This window comes from Silene latifolia, chromosome X (assembly GCF_048544455.1).
Source record: "Silene latifolia isolate original U9 population chromosome X, ASM4854445v1, whole genome shotgun sequence".
Classification (NCBI taxonomy): domain Eukaryota; kingdom Viridiplantae; phylum Streptophyta; class Magnoliopsida; order Caryophyllales; family Caryophyllaceae; genus Silene; species Silene latifolia.
The window spans coordinates 8,056,368-8,063,609 of record NC_133537.1 but is presented as its reverse complement, the minus strand read 5'-3'; the positions used below and the strand labels follow the sequence as shown (position 1 = coordinate 8,063,609).

The following is a 7,242-nucleotide window of genomic DNA, read 5'->3' as shown; positions in this document are numbered from 1 at the left end:
AAATAGATGATGCGCATGCAAAATGTATAAGGATTAACAAAAACTTTCGAGTATTCCATTGACATAATTTATGAGTTATTTCTACTCCTTTAAATTTTCATACGATTATATCCGTCCATTTTAAAAGAGACGACCCGACGATATAAATGAAATAATCTTGAAGATGAAATCTGTCGTGATGCTAGGATTTGTTTGTGAACGTGAAGGTCCTCATTGTGTTGCATGTATTATTATTCTGATATGTTTGACTGGAATAAATATTGTGGCATTTTCTGTTAAATGCAGCGAACCATGCAACACATACATTATTTCATGTTCTTCTGTCACAATTCTCAGGTGTCATCATATATACTTGTACTATCATATATTCATATGGAGTAATTATTATGCATGTCATATACGGAGTGCTTTACCTAATGAGATCGAGGTTCGTCAAATAAATTTGAGAGGTTCGGTTCAACCTTGAGTTTAGGAACCTAGGTTCAAACTTGAAACTCAATCCCTTGATTTTTTACCTCAAGATCAGTCATTGTATACAGATATATTCGTATATATTCCATTGACATAATTTATGTGTTACAAACTATTCGTATATATTTATAAACGCAAATTCTTATTTAACACAGATATTAATGTTCAAGCATTAGCTAGAGGATTAGTCTTAAGTCTTAACAAACCTAGAGCAACTTCCTTGTATAGTTACTTTCGCCCTTTGTTCCTTGTAGTTTTACACTATGAGTGGTCAGATCAAATCTGTAATTTGATCAAAACTAGCTAGCTAGCCATTATTATAGGAGTATTATATAAGTCGAGTAGCAAGTAAGAATTTAACTAAATAAAGGTTACATCAAAAGGATGACCGTTTTTGGACATTATTCCTTGACTGCATGTCATAAACTACATCACATTTTGATTCTCTTAATGCTCGTGACTCAAGTCATGAGCAATACTTTACGACTTTACGCCACAATGTGAGAGAGTCTTAACGTAAAATGGAGCTTCGGTGTATCATAACAAAATGAGCTCCTAAATATAAATGTATAAGTGTACAATAAATTCAAGTTTATATTGAATTTTATCAGTAAAGCATATAAATTCGGTGGCCAAAATTAGAGGCCTGGTTCCGCTACCCGTGGTTGCCAAGGTATTAGACGCCCTTGATTAGAACTGTATTCATGTATACCTTTAACATAGTACGGAAGTACAACTAAATGCGTTTGGTATAGTGGTTGCTCAATTCACCCCTTAATCATGAGGTCAGGGGTACGATTCCTGCTCATGGGAATGGAGCAAATTCTTTTGCCGGTCGTTTACTTCTTCGTGAGAGCTAGACCTGAAAAACGTGCCAAACGGGTCAGACCGGGTCATTTCGGGCTCGGGTCAGACCGGGTCAACTATTATCAAGTTATTGGTAAATTGACACCTGATTTACACCAAAAAAAAAACATAGTACGAAAGTATTTAAGAGAAACGATCTCTTACTAAATAAAAGATTAAGGGGCTGTTTGGTTCGTTGTTTAAGATTGGAATGGATTGAAAATGAGAAACCGTAGAAGTATGAGGTTCCAATTTCATACCTTTCAAAACATGTTTGGTTCATTAGAAAAATAAACATAAAGGAATGAAGTTTAAATCCATGAGAATGAGGTGAGTATGAGATTCCAATTTCCAAGGGGTTGAGATGGAATTATAATTCTGATGGATTCTAACCCCGACCCAGAATGCCCCAACAAAACACTAGAAAGACTAAACTCCATTATATTTCATTCCAAACCTCCTAACCAAACACCTCCTAACTTCTCTGTGAGTAATTTTTTATATGTTTAATAATCTTTTTATTCTCCAAAGCAGGGCGGTTAGTTCAAAAACCGGGTTGACCCGAGAAACCGGGCCAATCAGACTGGACTGATTTCTTTTGGTTCGCTCTATAGATTGCAGTCATCCGGTTCGAGCAAACCTTTGGTGTAATAAAGTGGTTTGAACCCCTAAAACAGACTCGAGCAGACTGGTTGGATCGGAGTCGGACCGGTATTTTTTTTATTTTCGGTCTTCGGCTTAATCGGTCGGTCTGATCCGACACGATTCTGGATCGGTGAACATCATAGTCCAAGTGATGCCTTTAATCGGTGTTTATTTTTATAATAAACGTACTAATTTATCACTAAACGGTATCGTTTTATTAGTAATCTTTGCATGCGATGACCTTTTCATTATCACGAATTCTCATTTGTGACGGACAATATCCGTCACAAACTTTTGTAACTCCCTAAACGCTCTAATTTTTGTCTTATCTTCTCGTGTGAGTGATATTTCACTCGTCACAAACTTGTAACGGATATACCTGTCACAAGAAAGACCTTTTTATTTCATTATTCTTTGATAACATGTTCTTTTTAAATTTATAACATATAAAACATCATACAATTATATTTTAAAGTGTCAGTAATATTTTTTGATAATAAATTAAAATCAAAATCCAAGATTATTTTCAGATTATTTTCCACCCTCGATAATATCTCGATTCATTTGACAAATATTACAATTCAATAAATTCTGAATGAAAAAACGACACAAACTAGCCACCAATCTACCATGACATATTGACATGCCCACCATAAAGCTAACAAACTTGCTCAACGTGACTCGAATAATAGAACTTGCACAAATTCTCGTTAAGACGGGCGTATCCGTTACAAGTTGAAAATGGGTTAAGTAATACCCATGTGGGTAGATAAGATAAAAACAGAATGCCCAGGGAGACTTGCTATAGAATTTGTTAGTTGTTAGGTCGTCATTCAAACAGAGTATATATTTGTACCGTAATTCGTGGACAACATAATGTGACATATTACTATTTTTAGTAGAATATATCGCTCACTATAGACGGATATGAAAGATGGGTCAAATATGTTTAAAATGGTGATATTTTTGGGCCCCACCATACAACTTGTTACTTGTCATATGCTTAAAATGGATGAATATTTGACCCGTTTATTATTATAAAGGAATATTTCCCATCTATAACGACAATTTGTGATAGTGATTCATGTGTCTACATTCTTCAAAGAATTGCTAAATCATATCTACAGAATCTTGACCCTTTACCTATCTTTTTAAAGTTGATCTCCGTACGTTGTGACGGGTCATTAATTATAACAGAGAAAATATAATCATTTTATAATAAAACGTGACTATTCATAAATTCTTATTTATCAGATAATAATTTATAATAAATTGTCATAAAATACTCACATTTTTTTTGTCACAAACGAAAATTTGTGATCTTTTTAAGCACACATAAAAATCCTCTTTTTACCCTTTGATGATAACAAGTCCAAGAGTTGTGTGTTACGCACTCGCGACTCATGTCCTCATCCACACTCCTTTTTCAAGTCTCTCGGAGTGCACTCACACTAGAAAATTGAAAGTAGTTTTTAAAAAGGTAAGATTATCGGTAAAACTCTTTTAAATCTTAAAACTCGGCTATATCAGTTTTTTTAGTACTTCTACTTCCTTCACACATTAATGTTCTTGCCATTTCATTAAAATACTACTCACATATAATAAGGAAATAGAAAGAACATTAATTTGTGTAGGGAGTATTATTTATTTTTTGTTCAGACTTACTTAAGACTTTATACATTGTTCATCAGACTTACTTCAAACTCTACTTTTCCACTTCACTTCTTTTTAAAAAAAAAAAAAAAAATGACACATGAGATCCACTCATTGGATAATTTCCCTTGAAAATGGGGTCAAAACTCACCCAAAGTCTTAAGTTGAGTCTTGAATTTACAAGACTCAACTTAAGACTTTGTCAAGACCAAGGTAGATTATTGGTAGTTTTAAGTGAGTCTTGTCTCAACAAACTTACCAACGTCTTATCTCAAGACTGCCAATAATCTTACCCTAAATACTCGTAATGGTACCACAAAAGACTAAATTTACGAAGCTATGTGTTCGCCTAGAGCCTGCAAACTTGACCCGATCCAACTTAATCGAAAATCCAGTAACTCGAGAAATCAACTCCGCTCGACCCGTTTTTTACCCGATATTCGATATAATCCGATGATCAGTGATCTGAACCCCTCTTGACCCCGACCCGATAAGATTGATGATCGGACAATTATTAAACTTAATATAAGTCCAATGTTTGATTTAATATCAAAGTAACTAAACCAAATAATAATCGAAAATTAAACTTATTGGTAAAATTATTGGAGTAGTGCGGTAAAGTAACTAGACCCAACCTGAACCCGACTTGCCCGACACATCGATTGACTTGAAAGGCTGAAATGACCTGATTCAATAATAACCCAAACCCAAACCCAACCTGACCCGAAAATCTAAAATGGTTACAGAGTATTTGTTAAAATAATGTTTCACATACTCTCTCTATCACCGTGAATAATTTACATTTGTTTTATTTTCGAATAGAAAAATAAAGTAAATGTAAACTATAGACCCGACTAGAGAGTATTGAACGAGAGAGAACGTTTTAGAGTTTATATCATACATACCCGTACTTCATTCCCTCCCTATTCACGTCAGCATCGATTAATCTTTTTTGGCAAAGGAAATACGCGTGAAAGGATAAAAAGTGACTAGCACAAAGAATGTTCATATCAATCCAAATCTAAAGTTAAAAAACATGATCATCCAAATTTTAAAGTAAATTATTCCAAACCAAGAACAATTTTGTTGTAACCACTAACCAAATTTACAACATTTTCTTATCCATACACACAAAATTGCTTGGATATAGTTTTACTTCCTCCGTCTCAATCATTTGTTATCTTTAGTTAAATACTTCTAACAGTAAATATAAAATAAAACAAATAATCGAGATAGATAGAGTAGATTAGAGGGCGCTATTTCTAGCAAATAAGAGTAGTTCACTAAACCATTTTTTAATTTACGATTTTTTTCTCAACATTAGCTCATCGTCTAAGTACAATTGACCTGAAAATGAAAATGACTCGATTTTGTCAATTATTTCTCCAATCCAAAAGTCATAACTCATAACATGGTTGTCACTCGCCCTAGACCACTAGAGTGTAGACCGTCTCATAATAAATTTATCAAAGGCTCGGGTAACAACTCTCGGACCTAGTGAGCTTAGGGCGGAATTTACCCTCCCTATTAGGACTAACCGGGGTGGACCTAACCCGAGGACTATCCAAGCTACGACGAAGTATAGACCGCATAGCTTTGATCAAATGAGCGGTCGGGTCACCGCCAGCTGGCGGGCACGAGGACCGAAACATCCTACACACATTAAGGTGGCGATTAAGAGCCTCATCAGTAGTAATTAACCTCTTCGATTTAATAACCTCGTCCTTGACCGCTTCGGAACATAATCCACATATCCATTTACCCATATATCGTTCTCGGATCGTTTCGATATAAGCTGGGGTGCATTCCTCTGTTAGTCCACAACATTCGCATTTTATGAATCGGATTTCGGGTTGAACTTGAATTGATATTGATGACGATGACGATGATGATTCTTGTTGGGTTGATACCATCATTGGTTCACTTATAATTGTTGCTGACATCTTGTGTTTTTGTTGTTATATTTTCCTGTAAATTTGAGGAAATTCATCTCGTACGTCAAAATCGTAGCACAACTTATTGTGTAAGACCGTCTTGTAATCCTTACGTCTCAATCATTTGTTTATCTATGTTAGGGGTATTTTAATCAAACGTAAACAAATGACAGGGGCGGAGGGAGTCCAAACAAGGTATTGAATAAATCGAATGGAATTCTATATTTTTAGAAGAAAAGCATGTATGAAAAACTAATCAAAATTACTAAAATAAGAAAGAAATTTGGATAAATCTCAGGATTAAGGAAACTAATCAGCTGATAATTAAGCAATCAAATTAGCCAAAATTAAGCAAAATAATGATCAAAATCAAAACTTTTTAAGTACCCAATTCAGATTTTAATAAAAAGATATAGAATCAAATTTCAAAAACATATACAGATTACAGATCATAAAAAAGATGAAAACTAGAAAAAGATAAAAGAGGTTATTAACATTGTGCCCTTCGAGCACAGGTTAGAAAAACCGATTTATTTATTTATTACCTGAAGAAGTAAGAAACAAGTTGGTGCCTGCCTTAATGATGTTCAAGAAAATGTTAATTGCTACCTTTCTTTCTCCCAATCTCCTTCAACTTTCTCTTCATATAAGAATAATTCAAGCTCCAAAGGCATTATAATTTTATAATTTTCAAGAAAAGTAATTTTTTTAGTTAATTTTCTTGTATTTAGAATAATTTTTTGGATATTTTATAGGTTGATGAGCTTGAAAAGGGTTTAGAGAGAGGAAGAGATATTGGAGGAGGGGATGTTGAGAAATGGGGGAGGGGGCTTTTATTAATGGAGGGAAAAGAGGGTCCAATGATTGAGGATTGAAAAATTAAAATATGTAAGCCAATTGAAAATAAAGAGATTATAAAATCTATAAAAAGTTTTTTTCTGTTGGCACCGAATTTTATCTTATTGGTTAGAAAAACTTATACTTCGTAATAGATTAATTAATCAAAAATAGAGGACTTAATTCAATCTTATCTATTGAAATTTAGTTAACAGGGATTCACAAATCTCCAAACAAAGAGCATGTTACACGTAAGGCTTACTTTGTTCATAACAACAAATAAGCGTCAGCTAAATGTACAATGTTATGTGGAAAATCCTGTCTTGCTTATGACGGTTATAAGCTTGTGACGTGTCATAAACCCCTCCCTACTTGCAAGCTTGTCTCATGTCACAAGCTTGTCATGTGTTTACATCCGTCACAAATGAGAACTTGCCTATGTGGAAATAATCCTTACTAGCTATATTTAACAACCAAAGACGTTTAAGACCCTAGGCAACTACGGGCGATGAAACCGGACCTCCGGTTTTGGTCACGGAATTTACAAGCTTTGTTGATGAAATTTAATACAAACTTTGAAGTATAGTGCAATTGTACATTCATATTTAGGGCCTCATTTTCTTATGGTGAATCAGGCCTTCATTTTTTTTAAGACGTTCCTGTTAACAACTAACCAAGGACTAAAACCTTATTATGATTTCATTTTACGAATGAAAGAAAAGGAAACATACTTAAAACGATTACATAAATTAAAAATATCATCATAGACGAGAGATATATCATTGTCCAAGCTTGTGTTGCTTCGGATTATCGACCAGGATCCAAAACCACACACCCCGATATAATCAGACACCAA

General features: G+C 34.1%; 1 long non-coding RNA gene across 1 annotated transcript; it reads right to left on the bottom strand.

The window, feature by feature from the left end:
* Positions 1–4,655: 4,655 nt before the first annotated feature.
* On the bottom strand, positions 4,656–6,358 carry LOC141622730 (uncharacterized). Its single transcript, XR_012533076.1, has 2 exons — positions 6,095–6,358; positions 4,656–5,583 (listed from the first exon to the last, which is right to left on the bottom strand). It is a non-coding gene; the product is annotated as an uncharacterized LOC141622730 (long non-coding RNA).
* Positions 6,359–7,242: the final 884 nt, after the last annotated feature.